At 37.8% G+C, this 16,885-nt stretch overlaps 1 protein-coding gene across 19 annotated transcripts in view; it reads left to right on the forward strand.

The window, feature by feature from the left end:
• Nucleotides 1–16,885, forward strand: part of ZBTB20 (zinc finger and BTB domain containing 20) — a 633,941-nt gene that overhangs the window by 248,648 nt on the left and 368,408 nt on the right. The window contains exon 4 of one of the 19 annotated variants that reach the window (XM_081859687.1): nucleotides 6,656–6,761. The exons of the other annotated variants lie outside the window; for them this stretch is intronic. The gene's annotated coding sequence lies outside the window, so the exon portion shown is untranslated. The remainder of the gene's footprint in view (nucleotides 1–6,655; nucleotides 6,762–16,885) is intronic. 19 annotated transcript variants of the gene reach the window in all.

Raw genomic sequence — 16,885 nt, forward strand, 5'->3', positions numbered from 1 at the left:
GACCCTGTATCAAAGTAGCAGCAACCATTAGTGCTGGTTTTTCAGTAAAGGGAGCCGGCTTTAGCTCCGTGCATGAGATTTTAAGCCTTGCATCACAGGCCCACACTTCTTAACATGAGTACATCCTTACACCAGCTAGGAGCTGTAGAAAAAAAACATTTCTTCCTCTTTGGCAAAAAAATATATATGTGGCATTATCCAGTTGTACCCTACCTGAATTACACAGGTCCCTAGCTCTGTGAGGTTATCGGGATTCGGAGTTGGGTGCTACCAATATGTGGATAACCCTCAGTTCTATTTCTTCCTGTCATCAGAGTGAGACGAGGCCATGCAAGTTCTGCACTGTTGTCTGATCACTGTAATGAGGGCAAATAAATTGAAACTGAATTCCTAAAAGATGGGCACGCCACAGCTGGGTGGTTCCTGGATCTGAGACTTAGGTGAGCAGCTCTGTTTGTGATGGAGTTGCAGTCCCCTTGCCTCTTTGATTTCAGCGGAGACCCAAGTGTCTGCAAGGGGCATAGTGCCTTTTCACTTCCTCAACTTGTTTGCCAGTTATGCCAGCCTGAACAGGATAATCCATTGCTGTGTTAAGTTCCCATTTGGATTACTCTAATGCAGTCTAGAAGGGCTACTCTGGAAGACAACTTGGAAAGTGCAGCCTATGTAAAATGCAGAAGCTTGACTTTTAAGTGGAATCGCTAGTCAAACCTATATTATACATTATACATGTTCTGCACTGACTGCCCACATGGTTCTGGTCCAAGTTCAAGGTTTTACAGAAGACTTATAAAGCCCCCAAAAACTTTGAGGCCTAAATACTTGGAAGAATGCCTCTCTCAGTATAAATATAGTTTTTCCATGAGCTAAGATTGGCTGAGAGGTCCAACTTAGTGTCCTGGCAGTGGGTGCACTATATTTGGTGGTGATGTATGAGCAAGTCTTCTCCACGGTGGCACTCTGGCTTTTAAACACCCTGCTTCTTGAAATTCAGCTAGCATTGTTGCTTTTGTTATTTCATTGCCAGCTCAAAACACCACTTTTTATACATGTTTAGGAAGTTAACAGTAATATTTGCTCATGGCTATGAATGTTATTTTAATGAAATTGTTGCTCCTTGCCCTGAGAAATTTGGATCAAAGGTGGAATGTAAATAGTCTCAATAAATGCTACTTGTTACAACGTAAGCCTTGCCCCACCTCACCATAGAATAAGAATATCACAATAGGAGTATCACAATAGGAATGGCAAGTTCACATTTCCTTCACACAGATGGGAAGAGGCATTGCTTTTACCTGCCTTAGTTTTTTAATTTTTTTAAACTTTATGCTCCTTTATGCTCCTTGCTTTTACAGCAGCAAGCCCATGATTCCCTGCACCACAACCATTTACACTCCTCACCCCTGGAAATCTGGTTAGCTGCTATGTAGCCATAGGGGTGGGTGAGAGAGAAAGAGAGAGAGAGAGAGAGAGAGAGAGAGAGCGAGCGCACCTCTTGTCACTTCCACTGGCATTGGGGCGCAGCCTCCCCTGGAATTAAAAACAAAACAAAAAGCTGAAAAAGCAAAAGAAAACTAAAAGAAACCCCAGGTTGCCATGCATCCTGGAAATTCCTGACACCTTTTAAAATTCAAATTTCCCCTCCAGACGCCATTTTAGGTGTCCGATTTCCTGGCATGTCCGGAATTTTCCAGACGTATGGCAAGCCTAGGAAAGATCAGCCTGCAAGTCTAGTATTCTGAACTTCTGATCAGCTTCAAACTTTGGAGCGATTGTAGCTCAGCGGCCGAGGATATACTTTGCATGCAGAAAGTCTCACGTCCAATCCCTCGCATCTCTAATTAAAAAGAAGAACACTAAATATATTTACGTTCGATTCTGACAACAGCTTTCTTATTATGGGCTAGATGGAAAATGTGTCTAGGTATAAACTTCTTTTATTTTTGTTTCTTCTCTGATTTCTTAGGCAACAAAAAAGTCCTTCTTAAATAGCTCCAGAGAATACCAAAAACCAGAGAATACCAAAAACCAGACTGACTATTCTCTGTTAGTTCACAGAAAGTTTTAAGCATCAGACTTTGAATTCTGCCTAGTTTTATCACATCCTCTTCCAGCTCAGGGATTCTTCCACTCATTTCCATATGAGCTTGTCTACCTAAATTGACCCTTGCATTGTTTGAGAATAGATTGGATTAAGCTTTCACCCAAGGCACCTTTTTGTTTCTGTGTGTGTGTTGAAGTTATATATTAAAAACTGTTTTCAATCAGATGTATGAGTTTTCTGTTAACTGTTAACTTGTTACCATGGCAGTACTGGAGCAATGTATGCACGTAGACATATATGTGTTTAAAATACACGTATATTAAATTAGTGTTTTAAAAATATTTACATATATAGCTTAGGAATTGGCATCATTCCCAGAATTACTGGAACTACCTTCCCCAGGAACATTTGGACTTGAATAATCTCCTTAGCAGCACCTCCCCCAACTCCTGAAGCATAACAGTTTGTAGAAATGGCGCTTCAGTTAGTACTTGACTTCTTATCTTGACTGAGTTCTTTGGAACTGCAATATATGTTTTAGCTTTGTGCTTTAAAATGTCCTTTCTAATGGTTTCTCCTTGAAGTATTCAAAAATGTGAACCCCCCAGCTGCAGAAGATGTGTTTTTGAAGGGTCAATAATGCTGTTGTCCACCTAGTCAGATTTCTGTCTCTTTAAATATTATTTTGAGGTTTAGATAAACTACAGAACTCTGGATAGTTCCAGATAATGTTAAACCATTCCAACCCTAAGATATTGCCACAAATGTTGACATCTGAAATCCAGTATGACAGGCAACTGTAAGAAAATTGAATTTTGCAGTAGTGCCAGAAAGTTGGTCTGTTTGTCTTGTAAGTTCTTTTTCCAGAATCCAGAATGATCAGTGACATCCAGGTTCCCAAGATGGCTTTGTCTTCAAAGTAAAAGCAACTTCAGATGTTATACCAGTGAAGAGGGAGTAGGAAGCACAAGCATCTCGTGCTTCTTATTCCTTCACATTGTTGCAGTCTTCTGCATCACTCAGAGTGAAGACATATGCAAGTTCCTACAGGGCAGATGGAAAGGATTTATTTCACATGTTGAAGAAAAGGAAGCATGAAGCCACTTCCAACAGAGTGTTCCAATTTTCTCTGTGTGCTCAGGATGTGAATTTGGTAACTTGCACATTCACAAGATTAGTGATGGCAAGCAATAAGACAACTGAGAACTAGTCTCCCAACAGTTCGTATTAAATTATCAGTTCTAGAATTTACCATTTTCTGGGTGACCACCAATTTATTGGAACTGTTTCCAGTGTATATAGCGTTTCGAGATGTGTACTTCCTAAAATAGGTTTTAAAGAATAAAAGATTCTACACTAAACTAATCCTGGTGCTAGCAAATTGGCTGTCGGACTAGCAGCTTTTGATATTACCTAGTTATTGTTGTTGTTGCCGTTATTTCTTTTTAATTATGCAAAGTGCTAATCAGTTTGATTATGCACAGTGCTAATCAGGTTAATTATGCAAAGTGCTAATCAGTTGTTCTCTAAGCACATGGGGAGTGCAGAGGTGCTGATGGTGAATAGTGCTGCTACATGGGGGTAGTCACGGCAGTCGTTTTCTATTAAGAAAGAGGAGCAAGTGAGATGGCACAGAGAATTTTACCTCTTAAAATTATTTTTAAAAATGAAGACAGCTGTAGGGACAGGAATTCCACAACAATGGTACATTTGACTTAAAATGCTGTTTTTCTCTCCAAATAACTTGGTCAGAATTGAATGGCCCGGTGATATATAAACATTTTATTAATTTTCCAGAAAATTAATAGCTAGGATCCAGTACAGAGTTAAGCATGCATAAGATCACTGATATAGCATACTTGTCAATGTAGGAGTGTGGCCACTGTGGGCTGTGTGTCTGCTACAAGTAGGGCAGTTTTTCTTATAATCATATTGGTGATAGATGCTTTGTGGTGGAATACAGTGGTACCTTGGTTTACAACCATAATCCGTTCCGGAGGTCTGTTTGTAAACCAAAACAGGTTGTAACCCAAGGCGCTCTTTTGCCAATGGGGCCTCCAAAAATAATTTGTTTGTAATCCCAAAAAAGTTTGCAAACTGGGACATGCACTTCCGGGTTTGACGTGTTTGTAATCCAAAACGTATGCAAACCAGACTGTTTGCAAACCAAGGTACTGAGGTATGTGTAGATGATAAAAAGTAATGATAGGAAGTAAAATTATTTCACCCTGCTAGTTCATTATTAAACATAGATATATATAAGATATATAAAAAAACAGATATATACAGTTATTGAGAAGAATTGGTTTTTTAACTAAGGAAAGTGAGCTGAAGGGATAATGGAAATGGGGCAAGTTCTAACAGAGTAGGAGGTCCACTAACAGAACAACACTTATGGTTCTGGAGGTCCCTTCTCTCACACACCCTTCCGTAGACATACATCTCTCACTGGTGTTGTTGTACTGGTAGTAGGGGCTGAAATGGGGCATTCTCAGGGCATATCAGGCACAGCCAAGGATCCAGTAGATCCTGAATCCCCTGATATATCCCAAGACTAGGCCCTTTTCCAACCCTCTGATTGAACAACCTCTCAAGGTAAGGAAAAGCTCCCACCTCCTACCCTGATTGTAGCAAGCTAGCTATTTATGAAGTGGTTATACTTCTGCTGCAGAATCTCCCCACCTCACAAAAAAAAAAAAGGATTGTTCTGTAAATCTTAATAAAGATTGCCATTGGTCCCCATTTTTAACTGAATTCTGCACCTTGCTCTTTCAATTATGTAATGATTTTATGTTTTAAAAAACCATGCTTTGATCTTTGGATGAAGGGTTGTATAAACATTTTAACAACAGCAGCAGCACATTTCAACAACAACAACAATGCCACATTAAATATTGAGTATTTGAAAAACTCTGAAATAGAATAAGTGGTGGTCATGCGTGTTTGAGGTACTATCTTGATGAGAAGCACCCAAACAGATCTACCTAGATCTAATTAATTGCTAAGAATTTCCCCTTCAAAAATTGGACCTTGTAAAAGTGCCTCAATTTTAGCATACATATTAACATGATATTATGAGGTGTTTGTTTTTTTACAAGATGCACTATTTATTTTTAAATTAAAATGCTGACTAACACGTACCGTTGCAAACATGTGAAAAGAGAGTTTGTAATATAATAGGTATACCAATAATTCAAGTTAGTCCCTCACTACAGTTAATATGAAGGAGACACTGGCATTCCATACTTTTTAGATTTTTCACTGCCAGTAAGAAAAAGCTGATACGGCTGATATTAAATGGTCTCCATACTAATTTAAGGACCTTTAGACCAGTGGTATTAAACTTAGGTACAATTTAAACATTCTGATTTTAGGATCTAAAGAATTGGGTACTGGATTAGTTGACACAGGCCTGGATGCAGAAGATGGGAAAGGGCACTTAAGTCTCATTGGAATATGCATAGTTTTTCATGGTTTTTTCCATCGATTTCAGTGGTTGAAGCCTGCTCTCTAGCTTGCAAATGATATGTGCTGCACTATGTTGTGTTTTGTGTTGATACTGGAAGCTCAGCTCTTTGACAGAGTTAATTACTATTTTGTCATGTTATCATGTTTGTTCTCAATAAACGGTTATACTTTTTAAAAAGAAGTTAATCAAGAAAACACATAGAACCTGGTCGAAATAAATAAAAAATAATTTTAAAAAAATTATCCAGTAAGTAGCACCTTAGAGACCAACTAAGTTTGTTCTGGGTATAAGCTTTTGTGTGCATGCACACTTCTTCAGATATCTGAAGAAGATATTCGTCTGAGGAAGTGTGCCTGCACATGAAAGCTTATACCCAGAACAAACTTAGTTGGTTTCTAAGGTGCTACTGGACAATTTGTAAATTTTTATTTATTTATTTTGACTGCGTCAGACCAACACGGCTACCTGCCTGAATACAACCTGGTGTTACTGCATACACTGCATGCAGTTTGGACATCTCAGTGTACATGCCGAAACCACTCTCTTACATGCGGTGTACAACCTCATATGCAGGTTACATACGATACCTAGGGCGGTATCCAGCAAAACAGTTCTGCTAGCGCGTGGGCTTTTAGCTATGCAATAAAGCTTCCCTGCCCTCTCCTCTCTAAGCACCCCATAAATCAGCTCTAGAGGGTTGGGGAAACCCACTGGAACATATTTAGGGGTTACACAGATAGAGGTTATAAATTGTTTAAAATTGTTCTTAATATGGTGTTTTAATCCTGTAACCCACACTAGGACCTTAGAATGATGGGCAGGTAATATATACCGTAAACAAATAATAAAGTCTTTTCCTATGGGCCTGCCAGCTTTTCTTTTAACACCAGTGATATAAATTTGGGATAATTTTTTTTAAGAATGTAAGAAATTTACTACCGGTACCTAGTGTACTGCATACAAAGGTAGATGTAGACTTTCATTACAGTATGATCAACTACATCCAGTTTTTGATTATACCTCCTCTTACAATGCAACTTAGAGTGCATTGCTATGGTAGGAGTATCTCAAATCTTGCTACTGTCTCAACACCAATTATTCAACTAAATTGGTTCTATACTTAACACAAATTTATTTTTCAGTTCTGTTACTTAAAGTGCAGAAAGAACACATTCTGGATCCTCGTGTACATAATAAGCAACTAAATACGCCTATTTTCTACTAAGCCAAGAAGTCAGCATTTGCAAGGTATACTTCATCCATGCTAAGGAATTTTTGTTCATTTAAAAATATTTTATTACATAAACATTACCAAAACAATTGGTTTTTCCCTTCCCACCTCCTCCTCCGGAAGACTAATGTGTCAAATTTTCCCATAAATCTATATGCGTAGTTGGTGGGCGCCAGTCATTAGGGTAATCAGTGCAGCATCAGGACAGACTTGTGGGCTACAGTTGCTGTAGACTGTAGAGATTCCGTCTCAGTCTCCAGGCTCTCTGTACAGAAGTGGGAGGGGGGATCTAGAACGTTCATTCCTGGTATTTTTTTTTTTTTTAAGATATTTATTAAAGTTTAACAATTACAAAAAAAAATAGTAATAAAAAAGATTACAACACTTCAAAAATAAAGGAAAATACAATACTAAAAAAAAGAGGGGAAAAAAGAGAAAACCCAAAAACAATACAGCTAAACAATAACATTTAAAAACAATAACATCCAGTATTTTCATATATTTATCTTTCATTTACTTATTTCCATGACTTCCTCGCGCCTCCCTTTTTGTATTCTTGATTCATAATTGTTTCAGCAAGTCCTTTCCCTCTTTCTCAGATTTTGTTCTATAATTTATCTTAACGCAATTTAACCTTAAATTTTACACTTTAACCCATTAACAATCCATTTTAACATAATTCTTTATAACCTTTCTGCTAAGACCATGTAAGTTCATTCCAGCATCTTTCTAACATTCCTTAATTTTACAATGTTTTTTTAAATATACTCTACATTTTTTCCAATCTTCTTCCATCGACTCTTCTCCCTGGTCTCGGATTCTGCCAGTCATTTCCACCATTTCCATATAGTCCATCAGTTTCATCTGCCATTCTTCCCTGGTGGGTAGATCTTGCGTCTTCCAGTACTTTGCAATAAGTATTCTTGCTGCTGTTGTGGCATACATAAAAAACGTTCTATCTTTCTTTGACACCAATTGGCCAACCATGCCCAGAAGCAAGGCCTCTGGTTTCTTCAGAAAGGTATATTTAAATACCTTTTTCATTTCATTATAAATCATCTCCCAGAATGCCTTAATCTTTGGGCATGTCCGCCAAAGGTGAAAGAAAGTACCTTCTGTCTCCTTACCTTTCCAGCATTTATTATCAGGCAAATGGTAAATTTTTGCAAGTTTGACTGGTGTTATGTACCACCTATAGATCATTTTCATTAAATTCTTTTTTAAGGCATTACATGCCGTAAATTTCATACCAGTGGTCCATAGCTGTTCCCAGTCAGCCATCATAATATTATGTCCAACATCTTGTGCCCATTTAATCATAGCAGATTTCACCGTTTCATCTTGAGTATTCCATTTCAACAGCAAGTTATACATTCTTGACAAATTCTTAACTTTAGAGTCTAGCAGTTCTGTTTCCAATTTTGATTTTTCCACCTGGAAACCATTTTTTTTGTCCAAATTATATGCCTCCATTATTTGGTAATAATGGAGCCAGTCTCGCACTCTATTTTTCAAAACTCTGCAATTTTAGTCTGTCTCCCTCTTGTTCCAAAATTTCCCAATACTTCGGCCATTTAGCCTCCATATTGAGTTTTTTCTGAGCCTTTGCTTCCATTGGTGACAGCCATCTTGGGGTTTTATTTTCTAGCAAATCCTTATATCTTATCCAAACGTTAAACAATGCTTTCCTAACAATATGGTTTTTGAACGCTTTATGTGCTTTAACCTTATCATACCACAGATATGCATGCCAACCAAATACATTATTGAAACCTTCCAAATCCAACACATCAGTGTTTTCAAGAAGCATCCATTCTCTCAGCCAACAAAATGCGGCTGATTCATAATAAAGTTTAAGGTCTGGCAGGGCAAATCCACCTCTTTCTTTAACATCTGTTAATATCTTAAATTTTATACGAGGCTTCTTGCCCTGCCAGACAAATCTAGAGATATCTCTCTGCCACTTCTTGAAACAATCCATTTTATCCAGAATTTGCAGTGTTTGAAACAAAAACAACATTCTTGGCAATACATTCATTTTTATCACAGCAATTCGGCCTAACAGCGATAACTTCAAATTTGACCATATTTCTAAATCCTTTTTCACTTCAGTCCAACATTTTTCATAATTATCTTTAAATAAATTCACATTCTTAGCAGTCATGTTTACCCCTAAATATTTCACTTTCTTAACCAGTATCAATCCTGTCTCCTTCTGAAACTTATTTCTCTCAATCTCAGTTAAATTTTTCTCTAGGACTTTAGTTTTCATCTTATTCAACTTAAAGCCTGCTACCTGACCAAATTCTTGAATCAGTTCTAATACTCTTTTAGTGCTTGATTCTGGCTCCTGTAAAGTCAGTACCAAACCATCAGCAAATGCTTTCAATTTGTACTGTTTGGCTCCCACTTGTATACCTTTTACCAATTGGTCCCTTCTAATCCTATTTAACAAAACTTTATACACAGGAGAAGCAGAAAGAAATGGATATTGACAAATTTTTGAAAATAAATGGACTACAAAAAAATTCTCAAGAAAATAAATTAATGCTGAATTATAAAATAATGGAACAGGATGTAGAAGGGGCCATTTAGAATATGCAATTAGGTAAATCTCCAGGACCGGATGGACTAACTTCTAGATATTACAGATCTTTGAAAGAATGGTTAATACAACCTTTAAAGGACGTTTGTAATGAAATAATGGAAGGGAAAAGGGCGCCAGAGTCGTGGAAGGAAGCGTACATTACACTTATACCGAAAACAGAGTCTGAAAAGACGCAACTTAAGAACTACCGCCCCATATCACTGTTCAATGTGGATTACAAAATTTTTGCAGACATTTTGGCTAAAAGATTAAAAAAGGTGCTAGTAGAAGAAATTCATAAAGATCAAGCGGGTTTTCTCCCGGGTAGACATTTGTCTGACAACACGAGGAATATAATTAATATTTTAGAAAAGTTACAAGTGAAGATTAGTACTAAAGCAGTTTTGAGTTTTGTGGATGCAGAGAAAGCCTTTGACAATATTTCCTGGAGTTTTATGAAGAAGAATTTATTGGGGATGGGGTTGGTCAAGGTTTTGGAAACGGTATAGGTGCAATTTACTCAGAACAAAAGGCTAAATTAATTGTGAACAATGTAGTGACGGAAGAATTTAGGATTGAGAAAGGAACACGACAAGGTTGCCCAATCTCTCCAGTGCTTTTTATATCGGTCCTGGAAGTTTCGTTCATCCCTGGTATTGGGCAATACAGATTAAGGCAGCTATCCCCAACCTGCGGACCTCCAGATGTTTTGGCCTACAAATCCTATGATCCCTAGCTAATAGGACCAGTGGTCAGGGATGATGGGAATTGTAGTCCAAAACATCTGGAGGGCTGAAAGTTGGGGATACCTGGATTAGGAATTCTGCTGGTTTACCATCTGACATAGCTGGTCATGGAAGTGATAATGATGACTCCCAGACTGCTGGTTTTGGAGGACTCCAACATTTATACTGAGGCGACTGGCTCTGGAGTGGCTTAGGACTTCATGGCTACCATGATGACCATGGGGCTGTAGCAACATATCAGTGGTCCAATGCATATGGCAGGCCACACTTTGGAACTTGTTTTCTCAACTGGGCAGGAACGTTGACTTGAAAGTGGGGGATACTGACACCAGCCCTTTGTCATCATTAGATAATTTTCTGTTGAGATTAGGCTTTCAACACCTTTTCCCTTCTGCAGATCCATTAGGATCCATTAGGATGGTCCACCCTTGGATACTGATGAATTCAGTGGGAAGTTTTCTGGCTGATATGACTGGTAGTCTTGTCAAAATTCTGGCTTTGGAAGCGCTGGAACATCTGAATGGCTCAGGCCATTGACATGATCACCCCTGAGCACCATCTCCTGCTTTGTGGGAGTTTCTCTCCCTGGTATACTCCAGAGCTTAGTGCTAGGAAGCAGGCTGGGAGATGGCTCAAACATGGCCTTAGTCACTCTGTATGATATACATATATTAGTAATTGATGACACAATGTACACACTGTTCTGGGGGGGGAGGAGCACTAAGTTGAAGTAAGAATTTAATTCATCCTTATAAAAAGTTTAAATGGCATTGCTTGCTAGATAAAAATAGTGAACCTTAAATTTTGGTCCTTAAAACTACTTTAAAAGAACAGGAAATGAAATTCCATACCTGTTCTGAATGAATTCTCTCATGATTTTTAGCATTGTGCGATCTATTGATTACACATTGCAGTTGCTTTAGTATAGGAACATTCTGATGGACAATTAACTAAGAATTTTACTGGTTCAATGGGCTAGAGATAGGAAGAGCTAGCGGCTCTTCAAGGCAAAGTCAGATTGGTCAGGAAGCAGTAGGTTTTGGTTCAGTGCTGTCTTTGAACTCCATATTTTACGTATCTGAAATGTTTCACCTTCCATTAGATTTATAGGTATATGGGTTCCCACGAAGCACTGGAGGTCTAGCTGTCACTTCCCTCTTTGGGTCTTTGATATGCTATATCTACACCTTTACAAAATATGTAGAGAAGAAGAAAAATGGAAATGCTTATTTTCTTTGAAGCTACTGGAATCCATTCATAGATTCAGAATCAACAGGTGTAACTTAGGAAATGTTTAAGAGATTGCCCCTAACTATGATGATGGGGCATGCTGGGTCACTTCTGAGATACATTAGGCTTATGGGCTTTTAGATAAGGGAAGTTTTTGAAAATTGTTGTGAAGTTTCCCAGTGAATTTACATAGCCATTTTAAATCACTCTATAAAATGGTAATACCTTTAGTTTTTCTCTGGCACAAGACAAGACAAGAAGTTTTGTTTGTTATATTTTCAGTAATTCAATGAACTTGCCATTTTGACCAGGTGGCTTGCTTTTAGAGAAAAACAAGTGTAAAGTCCACTTAGTCTCACTGAACTGGTTGTACAGTTCTTTGGGTCCTAGTCATAATATTTCCTTGATTCTGTTATATTGTGGCAACATGTGAAGATAGAGGTATCTCTTTCTTGGACATGCTGATTGTTAGAGTTTTCATTAATGGCTACTAGTGGGCTATCAGGGTAACATTGAAAACTAGCATGGAAGGAACCCAACATTCTTGCTCGCTTAAACATGAGAGTCAGCTATAAAAATGTTTTGCTCACACTGTGTCAGCTAGCTTTTAGAAACAAAGCAAAACCAGGAAATTTGATTTTGGCTAGAGAAAGCAGTTCTACAATTTTGGAGCTAACTGATGGCAGAAACCATCTTGGGTTCAGATGTGCTGCTGTTGATTTTTTACTGATGTGTCTTTGGAACTAGCGTTACCTGCTTCTGTGCCTGCACAATTTAACTGCATATTTGCAAACAAAACTGCTTAGTCTAATTTGTATATTTGCAAACAAAACTGCTCAGTATAATGATATATTTGCTAACAAAGGGTTATTACAAAACATTGCAAGTGTCCAATTCACTCCCTCCAAAAAAAAACACTTTGTGAAACTCTCTGGACACTTCCCATTGTTTGGGGAAGTGGGGAGTGCAAAACAAAACATATAATTGGCATATGAACAATTAAATATTCCTGAAATACAATCCCATCGGTGTTGTATTTCATAAGGCTGCTCTTTAGGTCCAGAGGAGAGTTTACTGACATTATGAAAATAACTAACAGTTCTTTGTCCAAAGACCTTCTAAAAACTGGTTAGTAACAGTATGATCATTCACTAAACATGTAATTTAGCACTTTTTATCATTAAACATGCATTTTATTCATGGATTAAATTAAGGTATATTATTCTTTGTTTTAAATAGGAGCGTGTATTCTCTTTCTTGAGTTACTGCATTTTTCAAAAAGTGCACAAATCCAATATTCTACTGTTGACAGATTATTTTAAGGAGGTTTTTTTTGGAAGAAAGGAATACTTTATAAATTCTTCATAAAATGGTTGAAGGAGACGGTTTGCTAGTAAAACTGAATTGCTGTTTCACAAAATGATGCAAAACTGAATTACTGTGTTGAGAAATGAGGCATGTCTCAAAGTGTGTCACCAAAATGAAAAGTTTGGAAAGCTCTGGCTTAGGACAATACTAAACGTTATGATAAACTTGGTGCTCCAGTTCAGAATGGTAGTCCCCCATCATCTGCCCTTTTATCTTGTTGCAAATTTTAAAACTGCTGGCCTTTTCTTCTTATAAGTGTTAAATTTGCTTCTGTCTCTGCCAGTAGCAATAATATGGAACAGGAAATGCACATAGACATGGAGAATGCATAGCGGAGAAAAGGGAGTAACTGAACACAGAGCTTCCATTTTTGACAGCAACCTTGTGTTTGGCCTAGCTTTTAGTAAATAGTTGCTTCTAGCCTGACAAAAAAAGCATTTAAGGTGGAATTAGTAATTCCAAAACTGGGGAACTGTGCTTATAGCTGTTAAGGGTCCCAGTCAGGTGCCCTCCTTTCAGTTCACATCAGCACAAAGTGAGAAAAATAAGCCTTCCAACTAAATCCAGACTATGGGTTAATAAACAAAACAATTTGGTTTCTGCAACTCAGTATTTGCGAGTTTCAAACAAGCATTCTGATTAAAATTGTATGGCTTGCATGGCTGTAGAGATGGAAGGCATAAATGAATGCTAGGTTGCTAGGATTGATCTTTGTCTTCCTGCCATGACAGACGTAAAAGAAGAGAACTCTCTAAACACATACATATCTTATTATGACACACACATTTGGAAGAAGCCCCATTGGCAAAAACTAACATAAAGTGACACGTTGTTTAAAAAGTTGTTTTGAATGTCTTCTCCTGTTGATCATATGCAACGGGGATAAATAAACACCCAGTGTGTGGTGCAACCAGGCTGAGCATTCATGCTCCAGCAAATGTTTATGTCTTCGGTTGGCTGCATTGCTGTTTGTTTACTGTAAACATCATACCTGTATATGTTTGTAATATATACATTAGCATTGGTAGTACAATCTTGGCTGTATAGTTGTGAGGAGGCTTTTTCTTGGATATGACCAGATGGGGTTTGTTCTCTCCTCCCCGCTCCTTCTAATGCGGCGAATTAGTCTTTTGTACTTCTTGTGAAACAGAGGGACTGCTTATTCAAGCAGGACATGCTGTGCCCTGCTTAAATTAATGCAGGTGGATATGCAAGAAAAGCCACATAGGATTTGTCTGGTAGGAATCAAGCTAGTTTAGCTTTTTGTTTAATTAAAAACAGGTCTATTGGGTTCTCGGTTTATTCACTGATGAGTGGGATGATGCACAAGTCTCCTCAAGGTGAAATGACTAAAGTTGTTAGGCTCACATTTAAAGATGTCCCTTCTGCCACGATGTCAGTGTTGTTCCTCTTCTTTTTATAGCATTTTAAAATCCCTTTTAGTGATGATGGTTGTATTTGGGCAAAGGATAAAACTTGAGTTCATGTGCTCCCCATTCGCTTTCACCAGTGCTGCTGAAAGGAGGGTCTCATTGTTTGAGAACCAATACAAATTCTGGTTAGTTTTAACTATGCCTTGGCCAAAGAAGCCAATTTCAAACCATAGTTTACCATCTTGTTTGGGTAAACCACATAGCTGCAGATTTGACAGTTGTCTCATGACACATATTAAGCTAACTGGCCTGTAATTTCCAGGAACCCCATTAGGGTTCTTTGAGAATTATTGGGTGGGTGCCATCCAGTCCCAGAAATTCTTGCTTTTTCCCCTTTTTTCTATTTGGTCTAGAGCTTCTTATGGATTATTCCTTATGGCTGTGTCCAGGGAGGAACAAGGAGGGGTGAGCAGCTCTATGCATGTAACACTAAGCTTGGTTTTGTGTTACATCTGAATGAAAGCAATGTTGACTTCCTGCTCCTGGTGTCTTCTAGAACTTTCCCAGTCATTGACACTCTTTGTCTTCTGCCAGTTATCTGACTTCTGCTGGTGCATTTAAACACTTTATGAAAACTCACTCTTCAAACTAGCATTTTTAATTGATTCTGCACATCATTCTTTTTGGTCTTCTTCTTTTCTCCCAAGTGTTTCATGGCTCTTACTTAGACAGGCCTGAGGCAAGGCCTTTTTTTTTGTTTTTGTTCGCTTATTTAAAGCTTTGTCTTGATTGTTGCTCTAAAAATAACTCCTTGTAATCAGAGGCACAAGTAAGAAGACTATGTATGTCCAGGGGTTCTTTGAGCAGGAGCTTGGGGGAACTGAATTTCCTTACCATTTTTAAATTAAATTATTATTATTATTATTATTATTATTATTATTATTATTATTATTATTTTCTGTTTGTGGGGGCTGGAATGGATATACACCCAATGCTTGAGCCAAAAATCCACCTATATCTGTAATCAGTAAAGTTGTCGCCATTTCTAATCCAGATCATTGTCGGCTTGAATTTATTAATCACATCGTATATTTAGCCATTCCCTGGGAGGCGGGGACAGGGAGTATGGCACTGTGATTGGGTCCACAATAAACTGACTGACTGACTTCGTGGTGAGTATCTCCCAGACTTTGTAGCTCCCTCCCTAGAGAAGTTAGACTGACTCCCTCCTTGTTGTCCTTCTCTCAGCAGGTGAAGGAACTTCTTATTCCAACAGGATTTAGGGAACCAACTGCTTTTAATAAAAGGGCTGGGGCCGTGCTATTTTTACTGTTATTATCTGCATGTTTATATCTTCTATAGTTTTAATTCTATTAATGTTCTATTAATGATTGGTGAGGTATGGAGGAAGGAAGGAAGGAATAATCCTCCCTCCATGAGTAGATCCCAAGTTATTTATTAAATTTAGGGCCTTATATGTCAGTATTAACACCTTTTAACCCAGCTCCATAGCAAACCAGTCATTGCAAAGATGTAATGTGCTTCTGGTAGGTCTACCCAGTCACTCTCCTAGTTGGGAAGTCATATGACTCAAAATGGAGCAAGAAGCTCCATGTTAGACTCCTAATGTGAGCTGTGTTCTCAGTGAGATGTAACTTCTAGTCTGAGCTGGCAACATCTTTCTGAATCATGCAGGATCACTGAAGGCGTTGCTTTGGGCAGCAGATTCCAGTGCGAAAACTCTTTTTCCTGCTTCTTACCTCCATCTTCATGGAGGAAAAAAGAGTTCAAAGCCAGAACACATTTTGAGTGGTGTTCAACTAAGTTTTATTTAGAGCAGACACATTGTAATGAATTGCCCTAAGTTGGTTATATTTATCAGTTTCATTTGGTCTGCTCTGAGTAAAACTTAGTTGAATACCAACCTATGTTTCCAGCATATCAATTTCTAAGACCAGCAATTGATTGTTTGTGTAGCTAATAATATCTAGTAATCACAAATAATGGGTCACATTTTTGAATGCTTACAACTTAATGTTTCCCTTTCTTATAAAGGTCTGCATAGTGTAGATAGCCATATGGAGTGAATATATATAATCAGATGTAGACAAACATATGATAGGCTACTCACCTGGACTGCCTCCTATTTGCAGTTAACCTTTTGATGAATGATCCATGAAACTGGTTTTAGATGTTTAAAAAAAGCAAACAACTAGAATAATTGCATCATAAATGTGTTAATTCATTAGTAAAAAATGGAAAACAACAACAAACGAGGTCTCAGCTTGATCATTAGAAAGATGAATTTCAGAAAGAGTGAAGTGACATAACAGCATACTCACCCAAGGGCTACTGTGAACCTCACAAGCAGATAAGACATCCCCTTACTCACAAAATGACTTTCCTCCAGGATAGCACTGCACGTTCTTTGTATAGTTTGGCATCTCATTCTATTCTTGAGAAAATAAATTTCATCAATGAACAGCTTACAAACTGAATGTAGAAAAATGCTATCTGATTATCTAAACACCTGCTAATTTTCCTAGTTGTGAAGAAGCTGAAATTTAAGTCAGTACCTTGGATCATTCATTTCCCTGCACTCAGTCCCCTCCCCCAAAGTGTTACTATTATAGTCAAGAGCAAATAGTCTGTTCAGCTCTTGAATTATAGGACCACCAATCATTTTAAATATGAAAATAAAGTCTCTGATCAGACAAGTGAGTCAGAAAAATTAAATTTGCTTCTGTGTTCAAGAAAGAAAATGTTTTATTGTTTTTAGGCTTGGCAAGCCAATACATCTTTATTCCTTTTAATAGTTTTTAAACTGTTTTAAAATT

The sequence above is a fragment of the Podarcis erhardii genome (genome assembly GCF_964252035.2).
Source record: "Podarcis erhardii genome assembly, chromosome: 4".
Classification (NCBI taxonomy): Eukaryota; Metazoa; Chordata; class Lepidosauria; order Squamata; family Lacertidae; genus Podarcis; species Podarcis erhardii.